This window comes from Ambystoma mexicanum, chromosome 7q, assembly GCF_040938575.1.
Source record: "Ambystoma mexicanum isolate Mex_15411 chromosome 7q, UKY_AmexF1_1, whole genome shotgun sequence".
Lineage (NCBI taxonomy): Eukaryota > Metazoa > Chordata > Amphibia > Caudata > Ambystomatidae > Ambystoma > Ambystoma mexicanum.
Window position 1 is genome coordinate 1122327301 of NC_090941.1, and position 18329 is coordinate 1122345629.

Sequence of the window (18329 nt, forward strand, 5' to 3'; positions counted from 1 at the left end):
TGCGTGTGGTGAAACAACAAAAGAATATTTTTGTGTTTAAACTGGAAAAAACTATTGTCTGTGATTGTTTGAAGAGGACACAAGCGAAAACACTGAAACACAGATTCTGAAATGTGTTGAAAACACTGTAAAACACCCCAGAAGTAAAACAAATAAACACTGAAAACAGGAAACACATAATTATACCTGCAGGTATGGCAATTTTATTTTATATTAAAAACGCGTTTTTTGTAATTTTAACATATAGTTAGGTGAGGGATGAGAAATCACTAGCAGCGTTTTAAAATGGACAGTGGGCATGGCCAGACAGTGATTTTAAAAATACAGTGGGTACAGCAACCCGGCCATGACCAAAGACTATGGATAGTGGTCTGGTAGTGTTCCAAAAAGAAAAAAGTGGCCATGGCCAGTGGTGAGGAAATAAACTTTGGAATAACAAAACACTTGAAATTGAATGAAAAAAAAAAACATTAGTTAATGATCAGTTAAGGTAAGAAGCTTTAGTTGGGGAGCAGGTGCAAGTGGATCTAGGTCACCTGGCCTAAACACCACCCACCTTCTTATCCCTGCCTCTTCCGTTCTGCTCTTAACTCTCAGATCAAGGGCATCTCTCACCCGGGCGTCCGAAGCAAAGGGCAGACGAAGAAAAAGGCAATTCCTGTTTAGACCTGCTCTGATCAGGAGGACTAAGGGCCCGAACCCCTGCTCACACAGCAGGTAAGCATTCACCAACATGTATGTTCTCCCTCTGTCCCCACAGGTAATCCCCACCATCATCAGGTAACGCCAATTTCTCTGGTGCTGGGGTGAGGACTGGTAAAGGTTTTATTCTCACTCCGTAGCGCGTGATTACCCACTCCCACCTCCCTTTGTCCTGGTTGCTTCCTTGTTTGTCGGCCCTCCCCCCTCCTACCGAGCTCCCATTGGTTGGCTGGCCCTTTACATCGCCCACCCAAGGTTCCCGCTACCGAGGCAGCCCCCTCGGCCAAGGACCAGAGGCTAAGGACAGCTCCAGTGGTGTCTGCCTGTGTCTGCCGTGGTAGCACCTAGCCTGCAGCCATTGACCTGCAGCGACTGATCTGGTAAGTCGAATCTGGGTGGGTTGTATTGTGCTGTACTCAAATACTTATCCATGTGCGCTCCCTTGCTTCTCTAGCCATGTTGTTCCCTCACATCGTAGGTCCCTGCATCCTGTTCAGTTCCCCCCTACTGCATTTCCCTTCCTTTGTCTTGCATTTTAGCCCTTCCCTCTTCGACCTATTGTGTATTATTCTGATATTGCCTCGTGCTCCACTGTTTTTTCTGGCATTACTTTGCATTGCCTGCATTCTTCTTCTAGGTTCCTGTTGTGTTCTGTGTCTTGTTGACTGTATTGGCTTTTGTTTTTGATCTCTACGGTTCATGACATTGTGTTGCTCTCCACGGTTTGTGGCATCACATTGCAATTGCCTGCATTATTCACTTCTAGGTTCCCTGCTGACCTCTGTGCTTTGCTTTTGGTCCTGTACTGCATCTGCATTCTTTACTTCCAGGCTCCCTGCTGACCTCTGTGCTTTGCTTTTGGTCCTGTACTGCATCTGCATTCTTTACTTCCAGGCTCCCTGCTGACCTCTGTGCTTTGCTTTTGGTCCTGTACTGCATCTGCATTCTTTACTTCCAGGCTCCCTGCTGACCTCTGTGCTTTGCTTTTGGTCCTGTACTGCATCTGCATTCTTTACTTCCAGGCTCACTGCTGACCTCTGTGTGATGCTTTTGGTCCTGTACTGCATCTGCTTTCTTTACTTCCAGGTTCACTGCTGACCTCTGTGCTTTGCTTTTGGTCCTGTACTGCATCTGCATTCTTTACTTCCAGGCTCCCTGCTGACCTCTGTGCTTTGCTTTTGGTCCTGTACTGCATCTGCTTTCTTTACTTCCAGGTTCACTGCTGACCTCTGTGTGATGCTTTTGGTCCTGTACTGCATCTGCTTTCTTTACTTCCAGGTTCCCTGCTGACCTCTGTGCTTTGCTTTTGGTCCTGTACTGCAATTGCATTCTTCACTTCCAGGTTCCCTGCTGACCTCTGTGCTTTGCTTTTGGTCCTGTACTGCATCTGCATTCTTTACTTCCAGGCTCCCTGCTGACCTCTGTGCTTTGCTTTTGGTCCTGTACTGCATCTGCATTCTTTACTTCCAGGCTCACTGCTGACCTCTGTGTGATGCTTTTGGTCCTGTACTGCATCTGCTTTCTTTACTTCCAGGTTCACTGCTGACCTCTGTGCTTTGCTTTTGGTCCTGTACTGCATCTGCATTCTTTACTTCCAGGCTCCCTGCTGACCTCTGTGCTTTGCTTTTGGTCCTGTACTGCATCTGCTTTCTTTACTTCCAGGTTCACTGCTGACCTCTGTGTGATGCTTTTGGTCCTGTACTGCATCTGCTTTCTTTACTTCCAGGTTCCCTGCTGACCTCTGTGCTTTGCTTTTGGTCCTGTACTGCATCTGCATTCTTCACTTCCAGGTTCCCTGCTGACCTCTGTGCTTTGCTTTTGGTCCTGTACTGCATCTGCATTCTTCACTTCCAGGTTCCCTGCTGACCTCTGTGCTTTGCTTTTGGTCCTGTACTGCATCTGCTTTCTTTACTTCTCGGTTCCCTGCTGTGCTTTTTATTTTCTGATGGTTTGCATCAGATTTGTAGATCCATTGTTCTTGTTCTTTGTTGTACCCCCCTCCCTTTCATGTGCCCCCTGTGCCTCTCCCGTCTGCCCCCGTGCGACTTCCTCTTGCCCCATCCCTGCCTGGAATCTCCTCTCCCTATCCCCCTTATTTCCTCCCTGTACCCCGTATGGTGCTATCTGTCTCACCTATCTTTTCCAATGACTATCCTATCCTTCTCACTAAGTCTGGTGAGAAGAAGCTCAAAAGGGATATTGTGGTCTCCCACCGAGGCCTCTCCATCGCTGATACCTATACCAGTGCTTCCCCCAGACAGACCTTTACCAACATACTCTTTGTCATTCCCTCTCAAGGCCTATGGACCCCCATATGGTCTCTGTTATCTATCCATTTTCCTCTTCTACCATTAATGGTGGCACTCGGTGGAAGGCCCCTCTTGCCCCCTTCCACTCCTCTAAGACCATTATTAATGTCTATTTAAATGGCACCGTCTTGGTCCAGGATTCTCAGACCAATTTCCTCCTCTTTAATAGACACTTCCCGCACCTTATCAACTTCCTTTTCTCTCCTGCTATCCAGTCTTACCCTTCTCTGCATCATACTTCCTCTGCCACCTCTTCAGCACCCTCTGCTGCTTCTCTGGCCACCCTGTGACCTCCCTCCTCTGCCCCCCCTCTGGTACTCTCTTCTCCCTCTCCGACTACCCTGCCTTCTCTTCCTTCCTCCTCTGCCCGTCCTCAGGGACCTCCAACACTTCTGAAGGGTGTACCTCTAGCCTGTAACCCTCCCCGGAAGTCCTTCAAATGTGGCAACCTGCTCCACATCGCTACTCTCAACACTCGTTCAGCTGTCATACGCTCCTCGGACATCTGTCGTCTCCTGGAAGAGATTGATTTGGATGTACTTGGTCTCCCCTGGACTTGGTTCAGGGCCAGCTCTGTCACTAGGTTCAACACTCTCCTTCCCGATGGCTACAAGATCCTCTCCAAACCCAGAACCAACCTTCCCAGTGGTGGTTAAATGGAACTCATGACACAAGTGATCACAGTTCAAGGGTGTTTATTGAACAATGAATGCAGGGTGGCAAAATGCCTAACCTAAACGTAAATCTAAGATGGGAGCAAGCGTTGACATTCAAATGAAAAAATAAATAAATAAAAAATAGCTAGTCCTAGTGGTGTTGTGTCTAAATAAAAGGGAAACAGAAGATGTGGATTAACGCATAAAGGTCTGTGCGCTGGTGTTCACTGATTATGTTAATAGTTCAATTAACCTTAAGGAAATGGAAGTGTAAGCTGCATTACCACCTACGCCAACCAATCCACCCTGGCTGGTATTGAAAATCGTATACAAAATGGGAGTTGAGGTGGAGATGCGCTAAACACTATATAAATAAGGAACACTAGTAGTACAGTTGATGCTTTAATTGTAGCAGGAACAGCCAACCACGTGTTTCGACACGCAGGTCGTTTTCAAGGCTGAGTAGTTATATGCAACATTGATATTTCATAACAAAAGCAAAATCCAAAAATTGTTACCATCACATTAGATTAGAGCAAATACAAACCGTATCACATTACATTCGATAATGATTTAAATACAACCAAATAACACCACACATTGTATAATAAAAAATCATTGGCATACCGTAAATCATGGTTGAAGGGTGGAATAAGCAGACGCAAACAGCAGTTGTATTTAAATCATTATCTAATGTAATGTGATACAGAGGTGAAGCCATCACCTGAAGTGATGGCTTCACCTCTGGGTCCCCCTCTTCTGGGTGCTGACCCTTCAGAGCATTTTGGGTGATGGTTTCACCCCTGGATCTCCCTCATTTGGGCTCAGACCCCTCTCGATGGTTAGTCTCTCTCCACCGGGTTCACTATGGCCTTTAACACAATCTTCATCTGTATTGGTTTTTAGGGTTGTGGTCTTTCACCCCTGGGTGCCTCTCTTCTGGGCATAGAACCTTCTCAAATCTCAGTCTCCCTTCACCGGGTTCACTATGGCTTTTCGTTCACTTTCGTGGGATTCACTCCCTTTGTTACGCAATATCTTTCCAAATAGTTCATAGTGGACATCTCTCTACCGGGTTCACGTTTGTCAATACACAGGGACTTTAGACTTTGCCCCCTTTTCGTCAGCATCCCTTTCCCGGTTCACTCTTGCCAAATTCACATTCACAGTTCATGTATTAACGTTTCACGATGCGCGATAGCCTTCCCTTAGCTTTCTTAATCATCTGCCAGTCAAAGACTATTGACGGTACAGAGGATTTGACAAGACCCCTGTATGACCACTTTGACCTATCTTCAGCTCTTCTTAAGGCCTTCTGGTTATGGTTGTCTTTCTACCATCGGGTAATCGCCCAGAGTAATCTGCCTCAGCACCCACGTGGTGCCAGCCTCCACTATTGCTGATTTTTCCCCCTCTTCAGCTTCTCAGATGTTCAATTGAACCGCTGGCTATGTTTCGTTCAACACAGTTCGGGTTCTTATTGATCCTCCTCCTCGACTCACCAGCTGTAATGAACCGCTTTCCTTTTTTTTAATATTGGAGTCAAGGTTAGTACCTCCGAGACCAACGTCCTTTGAGGGCATGGTTATCAGCGGAGGAGGGTATTGCGTACCTTAGACATCTGCTGCAACACACGCTGGCCTTTGTTGATACAGCCCATAAAAGCCTCTGGGACTTTGTCTTCCTGGTCCCTTTCTCTGGTATAATACTGTCTCTCACCTGGGGTTTTTCCCTGAGCATAACCCTGGGTTCCCTTATCCAGGTGATCTTCCTCAGTTGGTCTACCCCTAGGTTTCTACCTTGAGTGAGCTGAGCTGGTTCTTCCTTGGTCACCTGAATAAGGGATTCCTGAGATCTACTGGGGGAAATAACCTCAGGTTTTCCATAGGGTGATTTTCCCAGAGTGGATCCCTGCTTCTGCCATTCCAATGCAGCATTACTCCTCCTTTGAATGCCTGGTCTGCAGCCTTTCCATCTCTCCTGGCCTCTCTCTCACCGTGGCCACTATCTACAGGTCGCCTGGCCAGGTCCCCCTCTTCCTCTCCGAGTGGGATGACCTTTCCTCCTCACTCCTTGCCTCAACCTCTCAACTTCTCCTCCTTTGGAGACTTGAACAACCACCTTGATGCTACCAGCCCTTCTTCAGGACTCTTTTGCAACCTTTGCAATTCTCTCCCTCTCTCTCTCTCTATTCTTCCCCATGGCCCGACTCACTCTGCAGGGCACACCCTGGATATTCTGATCTCCTAAAACCTCCCCTTCTCCAACCCTCTCACCACTCCTCTCACTTGGAGTGATCACTTTCTCCTTTCTTCCCACCTCTCTTCCCTGTGGTTCAAGCAGACTCCAGCACTGCCACCTACCTTCTTGATCATCCAAGCCATGAAACGTGTGTCAGTTGAGGCTTTCACTGCTACTTTCTCTCCTCCTGCCCTTTGGCTGACTCACACCCCAATACAGCCCTCTCTAACCTTCATCTCTCTATCTCTAGCACTCTAGATGTCCTTGCCCCTGTCAAGAGTATCTGCTTGAAGCCCAAATCCAAGTACAACTCTTGGTACAATTCCGACCTTCCAGTCCTTAAACGCGGTGGAGAGGAAGTGAAGGGCATTGAGCGCACCCCCTGACAATCTGGTACAGACTCTCTGTCCTCTTTAAGAAGAGAGCCTTCATCCAAGCCTGCATCTCTGTGGCATCTAACAACTCGGCCGAACTTTTCAAAATCTGCAAGGAGCTGGCCAACCCTGCTGCAGTCTCTACCTCTCCTGTTCCCTCCCAGGCCCTCTGCATGGCCCTGGCCTCTCATTTCCCCACTAAAACTCAGGGCATCCTGTCCACACTCTCTTCCTCTACCTCCACTTCCTCCTCCTCTACCACTCCTGGCCCAGTCTGAAGCCGCCTCTCCTCCTCCTTTCTCCTGTTCACCCCTGAAGATGTTTCTAGACAAGTCCTATCTATGAAAGTCTCGTCAAAGCAGGTTCTCCCCTGCTCATCAAGAACCACATCAACACCCTTGCTCCAACATTGGCCGATTTCTGCAATCACTCTAGCCACTGGAACTTTACCCTCCGACCTTAAGCACCCTCTTGTGCACCCCTTTCTAAAGAATCCTCGGCCGATCCTTCCTCTCAGTCTAACTATCGCCCGATCTCCATCATTCCTTTCCTGGGCAAACTCTTGGAAAAGCTGGCCATCTACCAGCTTAATCTACATATTGAATCTGTTAGTTGCCTCCATGACCACGAGTCTGGCTTCAGAGCTGCCAGAAGCATGGAAACTGCTCTCCTGAACACCCGTGAAGACTTGCTCTGCAATCTTTACTCTAATCTCCCTTCTGTTCTAATTATCCTCGATCTATCCTCTGCTTTTGAAACGGTTAACCATGCCATCCTCCTCAATCGTCTCTGCATCAACCTTGGTATTACTGATCAGGCCCTGGCCTGGTTGACCTTGTTTCTCACCGACCGACCCTCATGTCCAACTGGGGTCTTTCCCCTCTTCGATCATTTTCACCATTTGTGGTGTTCCCTAAGGGTCTAACCTCTCTCCCTGGCCATTCAACCATTACCTGGCACCTCTTTCCCACTGCATAGCTACTTTCTGCTCCAATTTTCAATGTTATGAGGATGACACTCCGCTCTCTTTCAGGCTCCCCTCAGGCACCTTTGCTTCTTCTCCTCTCATACCAGACTGTCTGGCCACAATTCAGTAATGGTGTGCCACCAATGAGCTCCGCTTTAATGCCACTAAGAGTGAGATCCTCCTCATTGGGGCACCCGCTCCCTCCTTTGCTCTCGTCCCGGCCACCCACTCTGGGCCCTCTTCCTGCTCCTTCCTGTGAGGCTAAGAACCTTGGTGTCACATTCAACTCCACCCGCTCCTTCTCTCCTCAAATCTCTGACGTCTCTAAGACATCAAACTATCAGTTGCACCTGCTCAGAGGTGTTCTTCCTCTTTTCACTTTCCCCCAGCAGCTCAGGTCCTCTCTAAGATGGACTAATGCAACAGCCTCTTTCTAAATCTTCCTGCATCTACTCTTCATCCTTTACAACTTATTCAGAACATGACTGAGGCGTATCCCTGGCCTCAAGCCCAGGGATCGTATCTCCCCAGCTCTGAAATCTCTTCACTGACTCCCCATGGCTGCAAGGATCAACTTCAAGGCCCTCTGCATTGTCCACATGGCTTTCTGGGGCCTGGGTCTGCTCTACATCTAACTTTCTCTTTCAAAACATCTTCCTTCTTGAGCTCTCTGCTCATTCACCTCCAACTCTCGGAGGGTCAGCCGCTTCTCCAAGCAGAGAGTTGGGGGCAGATCTATCTTCTCGGCAGGGGCCTCCCTCTGGAACAGCCTCCCTGCCTCTCTCAAACTTGAGCAGAACCACCTCCGGTTCTGGAAGTAACTCAAGACTTTCCTATTTGCTTCCGCTTTCTCTCTTCCTTTCCCCGGCTGCTGCACCCGACTACTCCGTGCACTGGTCACCCTCTGAACTCGGGCCAAGGCTCCTGCATGTCCAGTTGCCCTGGCACTGCCTCCGAGCTCCCCAGCACTTAAGGGTCTGTATTTGCAACCCTACAGTCCCTTCTCTCTGTACTTGTGAGTTGACTGCACTTCCTCCTTCCTCTCCCCACTTGGCACTTCTGCCCTTCCCTCTTCCCCCCACTTGCACGATCTGAATGACACAAGACATAGTAATATTGTTATTTTGTCCTCCCTTTGTTTCCCCCTCCTAGTCTTGTCACGCCTAGAAACACTTGTGTACAGGCGCGTTATGCCACATCATATCATACCTTATCATATTGCAACAAAACCCCTGAAATTCAACACATTGGGAAACTCAGGACCGGCTTAACTCGGCGCATTCCTATTGCAAATCCCAAGAGGACATATTAGACGAGAAGGGATGCCATAGAAAATAGCATTATGGGGATATATTATAGGGGAGATCAACAGGAACAACCGAGTTAAACCGGTATTGAGTTTTCCAATGCGTTCAATTTCAGGTGTTTTATTGCGATAAGTTTCTTATCTTAACTGATCATTAACTAATGTTTTTTCATTGAATATATATGTTTTTGAAAACTCAGATTTCTTTTATTTTCCCCAAAAATAATTTGACAAGTGATCACAACATGGTTTTACCATTAACTATCTATTACTGTTTTTGAGCACCCGTGAGGACGAGTATACTTGTCCTATTTGCACAGACTTGCATAGTAGCCCAGCTGTTAAGAGGTTAAAGGCAAGCCAACTTTTGAAATTCCAAATTTCAAAAATAAAAATGTATTTAAGCCAACCACAATAATTCCACTTTCCCTAAAACGTTTGAAATACTAGATGATCTGGATCATTTTTTTAAGCAAAGTAAGTGTACAATGTTCACAATGCTCATTGATCTTAATTAATGCAAGACAGAAGGGCCTTCAACTACCACAATAAGGAGTTGCACATAGTGCTCCTTGGAGATGTGTGAATTTGCTATGGTTTTGTTCCCAAATTAACGTGTTGTGGCAGGAAATGTACTGAAGAGGGATGGACTATGAGCAGGGGGCAGGAGCAGTGATGGAAGGGGAGCGGTGTGAGAAGCAAGAGGCAGTTCTGTAGAGAGTTTAGACACACGTTATGGAGGCTCCTGTGTCTTATGTTAGAGGGTGGAGAAGGGCACAACAACTGGCGATGAAGCGCCAGCTCATGCTTAATGCCAGTGCTGCTGCGAGCAAGGGGAGCCAAAAAGCATGACCGGGGGTGAGAAGGACCCACCACGATGCTGATGAGGTTAGAGAACGCCACCGCAAGTCGCCGAGAGCAAGGAGGACCTTGTGGACCGCCATAGCAGACCCAGACCAGCACTCCGGGGTGAATAGGACCCAGCGGAGGAGACGAGAGACTCCCACACTGCCAACCGTAAGCCGCCGTCAGCAGCAGGGAGAGGACGGTCCAACGCAGCACATTTGGCCATAAAGGAAGAGGAAGAGACACACGCCAGCAGGAAGAGCAAGCACACCACGTGGGGCTATACAGTGTGATGCACAGCCTGCAACGAGAGCAGACCAAACCTACACTCCAAGCGGGAAAGGTGCAACACGAGGACAAACCACTATACCACCAGGGAACAGTACAACACATGCACAGAACACATTTGCCCACCACACTACGCCACCAGGGACAACTCAATCAATAACGCACATGTCCAACCCACGAACCCACCAGGGAACATTACATCTATGCACAAGACGCATGTGTCACCAGAAGCACTGACCAGGACTACTGCCCGGCAAGGCACCACTGGCCCAGCCGGTGAGTGGCTTTCAACCAGAAAAAGGAGGCGAGGCAATCACCCACTGAAGCTTCCTCCCCTCCAATCCAACAAACATAAGACACCATCCAGCTGGGGACCCACCCCTCCCACAAAGACCCACAACAAACATCATGACCGACGAAGCACGGCTAGCGGCAGCCACAGGCACAGGAGCCCATGCTGCAACTGGAACAGGGCTGGACTCGAGGGTGTCCTTCCTAAGACCACCCAGCCAGTTCCCACTCCAACTCCACCAGGATCAAGGGCAGAGGTGGGAGGAATGGATGGAGGAATTTGAGGACTTTATGAGAGTTACAGGGGACCAAGACTCTCCCAACAATACAGACATATTCGCCAATCTACCCAGGAAAGAGATCAAAGGGATCCTGAAGACAATCCCAACACAAGAAAAGACCACCCATCAGCACCTAATCTCTGCCATCAACAGGAAATTAATAATCCTCCCAAAAGAGCGTATGAGAGGTATATATTCAATCAGTGTACACAACTACCCCACGAAAACAATGGGAGAATTCATACTCCGGATTCAAAAAAAAAAAAGATCACCTGCGGCAGGTTTGCCAATTTTAACGACGATGAAGCAATTAGACTCTTGATAAACGAAGGGTGCACCTCCTCACAATTTGACAAACCCCTCCCGCTACAAGAAATAGTCGATCTAGGAAGAATATACAAAAGGGTGGACATGCAAGCAGCAGCCATGGAAAACCCAAAGAAAAGTAATACCATTGCAGCACTGGCCACTGGACCCCAAGGATACACCCGCTACCCAGGACCGCCAGGCAGACAAGCACTTCCGAGCCCACACTGACAACCCCAAGGAGAGAAGCAATACTACAGGTGCAGATTTGAATACCCCCATAGGAGGCGGTGCCCGGCCATAGGTCAAATGTGTATGAGGTGTGGTCAAGAAAACCACTTCCAGGCAATGTGCAGGGAAAAATCCCAAATGCTCTTCACATACAGACTGACACCGCTACCGGGCTCAACCAGGAGACCTGAGCAAACGAGAGGACCAGGTCCTCGACCGTACCATGACCAAGACATCTCGAGAACATTCCAGGACAGAAATATGCTGTCGAGCCCCGCTCAACCAGGATTCAGAACGGCAAATGAAGACCTCAACATTGATCCGCCAGCACGATACTCCAATGCATCCGACTATGCTCCCTACCCACCGACAGACTACAATCCTGAGCAAGTACCCACCCATGAATATGACAAATGCGAATTCAGCACCGCATTACGTCCATGACCCTAGAAAAACCTGCCGCCAATCGAAGGAGTTCACAAAGCAGATGACCAATGCTACACCCATGACTGATACAATAAAGAGTATGTCAGACTCATCAGCAACACATCGGATGACAGCACAATGCCAAAGGCTGCAGTCCAAATAGGAGGCCTAAGCAACCAGTTTATCGTGAACAATGGAGCGACAGTCAACGTCATGAACGAGGGCACCTATCACACGACAGCAACTGCCTACCGACTATACCCGTCTCAGGCCTGCATATTCCAGTGGGGAGCAGCCCAACCGCTCCAATCCAAAGCCCAATTTTGATGCGACTTGCTTCACAGAGGACAGAGAGTGGCCACCATCATTCATGTCATCCACAGCCCAATGACATTGCCGGACCGCCAGAGCCCTAGCCTTTATTGACATTCAATACAACCCATCCGACATTGTACAAGGCATACCCCCAGGTGCCCAGATCCTAAGCTCCATATCGTACCAAGAGATGGACACTGAAGAACTTAAATACACCTTCCCGAAACTATTTGAAAGGGTGGGCATGCTGAAATACACCGTCAAATCCCTACATATTAATCCGAGGGTGTGCAGTCATTTTTTCGAAAACATAATGTTGAAAGACAATAATGTCGAAAAAAAATATCAAAAAAAAAAGTTGAATCCCTTTTTAATTATATATTTATTTTGGGGTCCGGGAATAAAAACAAAAGGGGTAAAATAAAAATAGGAAAAAAGGGGGGTTGAGGGGAACCCCCCATTTCGAAAAAAAAAAACGTATTAAAAAAGAAATTCGACTTTTTTTTTTATTTCTTTTCGAAAAAATGACTTTTGACATTTTTGTTTTTGAAAAAATGACTATGAACCTAATCCAAGAGTTCTCCCAGTGCGTCAGCAGCCCCGCAGAGTCAGTTTGCACCTATAGGCCCAAGTAACGCACAAACTACAATTCCTCCTCGACAATGATATCAAGAGGGTGGACGGCCCCACACCATGGGTGTCCCCTCTACTAATCGTACCAAAACATAACAGCCGTCTGCGCCTGTGTGTGGACATGCACATTCCAGACACTACAATCCAGAGAGAGAGAGACACCCAGGACCCAACATCGAAGACATGCTAGTGAAACCCAAGCAGGCCACCCGCTTCTCTAAACTAGATTTAAACCAAGGGTACCACCAGCTGGTAATTGACCCCGCCTCCAGACCAATCACCACCTTCACAACACGCAAAGGGCTGTTCTGCTACAAGCGGCTCAACTTCGGAATATCCTCCAATGTGGAAATATTTCAAGAGACTATTCGCAGAGTGATATTCCCAGCGCTCACCACCCTTAAATATAGCGACAATATTCTGTTCTTTGGAATCACACAAGAACTACATGACACAGCACTGAAAGCAGTGTGTGACATTCTCCACAAGGCCGTACCCATCCTAAACAGCCCAAAATGTGCCATCAACAAACAAAGCCTATGATTCTTTGAACACATCTTCTCAGATCAGTGTATCACTGCCGACCCCGACAAAAACAGTGCCATTGTCGGCCTAGACGCCCCCACTGGAGTAGCAGAACTACGATCATTCCTAGGGATAGCTGGCTACTGTGCCTGCTACCTGCTGAACTATGCCACCCTCACAGAACCCCTTCAGAGGCTCCTCAAGAAGGATTACCCGTTCGAATGGTACCCGCACTGCCAAGAAGCATTCGTCACCATTAATGAGGAACTCTCCAACAACCGCCAACTTGCATACTTCGATCCAGAGTGGGAAACTGAACTCACCGTTGATGCCAGCCCTGTTGGCCTGGGCGCCATACCTGCCCAGATGAGCCCAAACAAATACCACAAGTGCAACATAGTTGCATACACCAGCAGCGACTTGTTGCCAACAGAACAGGCCTACTCCAAACCTGAAAGAGAAAGCCTGGCATTAAAGGGCATGTGGAAGGTTTCATCACTTCAGTATTGGCAGAGGATTCGCTCTCATCACAGACCACCAGGCACTACTCTCTCTATTTGGCAACCCCAAAACCAAAATGCCCCCACGCATCCAACGATGGGCATCCAAGATCATCCACAAGCCAGCGGGTGAGGCCAACCTGGTAGACTATCGCTCCAGGCATCCAGAAGGAAAGACGGAGGGCTCCATGAGACAAGAAGCAGAAGATTACATCTCATACCCATCACTCAACGTCCCCCCCCCACCATCATGACTGAGACATTCGCCAAAAGAAGCAGAGTCGACCCCATCATACAGGCAGCAAAATGCCTCACCAATTCAAACAAATGGATACACCTCAAAACAGAACAATTTGTGAACGGGGAAGTGGACAGGATAGAGCTGCACAGAATGACAAAAATACAGAACAAACTTGACACAATCGACCAAGGGTACTGTTACGAGGAAACCCCCAAGTAGTTCCCAAGAGCATGAGGAAACCACTAGTGACCATAGCCCATGAAGGTCATCGGGTGGGCGGGGGTCGCAAATACAAAGAAAATACTGAGAAACCAAGTGTGGTTCCTGTACATGGATGCAATCGTGGAAGACACAGTGACCCACTGCACACCCTACCAAATGAAAGAGGCAAACAGTCACCCATGTCCACTCCAATTGATAGCATTACCGTATGGATCCTGGCAAAGAATAGCCATGGACTTCTATGGCCTGCTTGAAGCAGAAGGACACCTCCCCTCCTTGGAGTAATAGACGAATACACACGATTCCCACTAATAAAACATGGACAATCCACCTCGTTTGAGGCACGTCGTAGCAGTGATTGACAAACTCTTCAGTGAACGGGGGATTCCCAACACTGTAAAGACTGACAATGGGCTGCCATTCCACGGGCAAGACTTTCACAGATTCGCCACTCACCTGGGCTCCCGCCACCAGAGAATCACACCACTGTGGCCACAAGCCCATGGCATGGTGGAGTGGTTCATGGCCAGCATCTAACAAACCCAACAGAAGGCCACCACCGATCAAACATCGCTCTCCCAAGTGATATGTCAAAAGCCGAGGAGTTACAGAAACACACCACCCAAAGCAACAGGAAGGGCGCCCATAGAGCTAATGGTAAAATTCAAACCGCGAACCCGCCGCCCCCAAATGTAAGACTACACACCAGAGAAAGATGTGAAAATTCGAGAAAAAGACGCAGAAAAGAAGAGAAAGGCAAAGGAACGGGTGAAGCGAAAGAGTAGGGTGAAAGAAAAACAGATCCCAGTCAATGAGGTCCTTCTAATAGGACAAAAGACAGCAAAGGAAGACCGATCCAAAATACAGCCCGAAGCCACTCCTAGTCACGGAGGTGAGGGCCCGATGGTCACTGCGACAGGAGACTGGGGTGAGATAACCGAGAATGCCTCCTACTTCTGCAAACTACACCTGGAAGAACCGAAACTGATGGAGGAGAGAGCAAATGAAGACGACAAGGGACCAACAATTGAAGAATCAAGTGACCCACCAGGCATGGAGGAATCCGGGGTCAGTTGTGAATCGCCAGGTCGCCCACTGCGAGTCACACGGAAACCGCTACGCCTCACCGTACAGATGTAAACGACAAACCTCCCTGATAACTAAGAGGGAGGTGTTGTGGCGAGGAATGGACTGAAGTCCCTTTAAGAGGGACGGACTCCTCAGATGTAGACGCAGCACGGTTGGGATGCATGACACAAAAGGGCTGCTTTCACCCAATGCCTGCCTGTGATAATACAGGATTAATGATGCAACATGAGTTAATTTAATGTGCTTTTCTGGGGCAACTGGTGCCGACTGTGCTCACTTATGGGTTAATTTACTTCACACATTGCTTGTACTCCATAGTGAGAGTAACATGTTGGACCATCCAAATGCCCACGCTTACCCAAAGACTCAGCATCAGGGACCACCACGCATGCCCGCTAGACCGTGGCTAGCCATGGTCTGCAATGAGCCAGCATCAGCCATCTTGCCTTGAAATCCCGCCCGCCTGGATGGAAAGGTCCTGGTCCGCCGGTGGCGCTTCTAGGATCTCCTGGTTCATTGCAGACATATGGTCAAGAAGGCGAGAACCCGTGTGAAATAGTGATAGGGCAATAAACTGTGTAAACGGATAAGGAGATTATTACAACGAACGGGGAGACCCTTTGTGGGCAGACGTGGTTTGGGCCAAAATGCAAAACAATAACAGCAACTATGTCCACGCTGCAGACAACTCGATGAGCTGGATATACTCTAATCATGTGACAGATGTAATGGCGCGCTAGAGAAGTCACGAAGAGGAACTCAAATACTTACCAATTATAGCTTCTTATTTCGATATCATACATATCCAACTAAAACACACATTACACATGATATCCGTTGTGAGACAACTATTAAATCAAAACAATGATACTATAAAGCAAAATACAAAAGAGGTAAAGAACAGGGTTTAACCAAAGCCAAATTCCTGAAAAAGTGAACATGCTTACATTAATACTACTCAATCTGAATTACGAGCTGTTACAGGGTACACTTGGCATTACCCTAGAGGTTTGGTCAGGATTCACACATAATCACGCTTGAAAAACTAGTCGCACGACCAGCGCCATGCATTGGATCTCTTGCACTGATGGGCACCAAAGTAATACGGGCATTATTTTAAACCTCCAGTTGCCACTGATTGGGAGCTAATCGGACCCTGATGGAAGGGTCTTTTCCCCTATACTGTGAGGTGCCCGCGTTTAATATTTGTCTCGCAACTTATATCATGTGCAATGTGTGTTTTAGTTGGGTATGTATGATATTAAAATAAGAAGCTATAATTGTTAAGTATTTGAGTTCCTCTTCGTGACTTCTCTAGCGCGCCATTACATCTATCACATGATTAGAATATATGCAACTCATCGAGTTGTCTGCAACGTGGACAGATTTGTTGTTGTTGTAAACGGATAAGGAGTGCAGATACTTGCACTGCACACAGGGGCGGCTAAAGATATGTCAGGGCTTGTGGGTGCTCAGTTGAACATAATGTTTGGGGCACCCATTGCCTGCAGCTGAGTAAAACAATCGGAAGATCCGGCTCAAACCAAATGGAGACAAAGGAATGCAGCAAGGGGGGGATAAATAGCTGCAGTTTATCACAGAACAGGCATTCAGCTGGGAGTTTAAATATGAACATCCCCTGAAAAGATGTCAATGCCTCTTTCTCAGCGAGGGGCTAATATAGACAACACTGGACTAAAAGAGTGCATTGAGAAGAACACTGCTGGGTACTGCAAGAGGCCTGCATCATACATGCCAACATTCTGGACCCCCCAAGTGGGAGTTATGGCAACAGAGACAAAAAAAATGTAATGTTCCCATAGGATTGCATTGGGGTTATAAATAATGTAGGTGAACAGAGAGAAAATTAGCACTATTTATAATTGAAACATCAAGAGTCTCCTGCCTAAATAGGGAGGGTTGTAATGCAGGAGCGCCCTATACCAATGAAAACCGCCTCGCTCCCGTGTGGGAGCGGCATTTAATAACAAAAGGGTTCCTGCCATGCCTTGTCCCTCTACAGCAGCTCGGGGAGACCTTGAAAGACTCCCCCAAGCAAGCGTGGCGGAGGGTAATGGCGCCCTGGGGGGCGTGGCATGTATGCTTAGGGTGCAGTTGGCATGAGGGCACCAGAAAAGTAAGCCTGAAGGTTCTGCCACCAATCGCACATTGAATGTGCTGCATTTAAGAAGTATGCTGCTGTTAAGGCTGCCAACACGGGGACTCGGGACCCATTTCACCTGAAAGTGTTGAAAGGCCCTGACGCAGTGCCCGATTGCATACGGGGCTTTAGGACACAGTACTCTTGTCTCAGTGCTAATTCCCTAGGGCGCTCTTTTCCAAAGGATGAAGCAGGAATAAAGATCTTGACACGTTGATGAATCCAAAGAGAATTCCGGAGTTTAAATGAGATCTACAAGGATGCACACACTTACACCACACACAAAGCGACAGCGTTCTTACTTCAGCAGTTGTATGCCGCGTCGCCCAGCGTCACTGCAGGACCCCCCGCGGCGAAGTATGGGTAACACCTGTCTATTCTCTGCTGCAGGATATCCCCCCGCACTCCCTGCGCCTGCAGGGAGGACGTGCACGCAGGGAGCACGGAAGCGAAACGGCGCAGGCTGCAGGGACTAGGTGCATGACAGGGGGCGGGGCAAGGTCAGGAAGCAGGATACAGAGTAATCCAGGAAACGTGGACTGGATCACCAGCTGCCGGTGCAAAGGCGCCCTGGCTCTCAGGGGCCGTAGTGCAACCTCACAAGCAGACCTCACCGATCTCTGTTCAATCGCGCAGTGCATGCTGGTAATTGTAGGCCGGACCTCGCATGCAAAAGCAAAATGAAAACTACCAAAATATAAAATGGTGTTTGCCCAAATGAACAGCGTGCAACCCTTATGCATTGTGCCACGTCACAGCTATGATTCGTGTACAGCCACCGTGTATTTCCGTTGACTGCTTAGAGACTGCCTGGCGCGTGGCACCGTTGCCTCTGAACTCCGGGCGGTGCTTTTCCGAGTTCCCTGGAAGCCAACATAGCAGACCTTTGCATGCCAACGATATAGATCACCCTGCGGCAGATTTCTGGCAGAATTGGCCTTTGACTGTAGTGGACTACAACTCTCAAAACGTGAAGAAGAGTATTGCATATTCAGCCATGGGTGGGCTGGGAACCAAAAGGGAACATTTGGAAATACCCCACTAAAGAGGCCCAGGATGCAGAGACCTACCGGGAAATCTCCAGAGTTCCATATAGGCCAGTCCACCTCTGCCTAGGATGCAGAGATGTACCGGGAAATCTCCAGAGTTCCCTATAGGCCAGTCCCCCCCCTGGCCAGGTTGCAGGGGCCTACAGGGAAATCTCTAGAGTTCCATAGAGGCCAGTCCAACCCTGCCCAGGATGCAAAAGACTACTGGGAAATCTCCAGAGTTGCATATAGGCCAGTCCAGCCCTTCCCATGATGCAGAGGCCTACCGGGAAATCTCCAGAGTTGCATATAGGCCAGTCCAGACCTTCCCAGGATGCAGAGGGCTACCGGGAAATCTCCAGAGTTGCATATAGGCCAGTCCACCCCTGCC

The 18329-nt window shown here is 48.3% G+C and overlaps 1 protein-coding gene across 2 annotated transcripts in view; it reads right to left on the reverse strand.

The window, feature by feature from the left end:
* Positions 1-17385, reverse strand: part of LOC138528683 (E3 ubiquitin-protein ligase TRIM39-like) — a 229234-nt gene extending 211849 nt beyond the window's left edge. For both annotated transcript variants that reach the window (XM_069640541.1, XM_069640540.1), the window contains exon 1: positions 17213-17385. The gene's annotated coding sequence lies outside the window, so the exon portion shown is untranslated. The remainder of the gene's footprint in view (positions 1-17212) is intronic.
* Between the last annotated feature and the right edge of the window lie 944 nt (positions 17386-18329).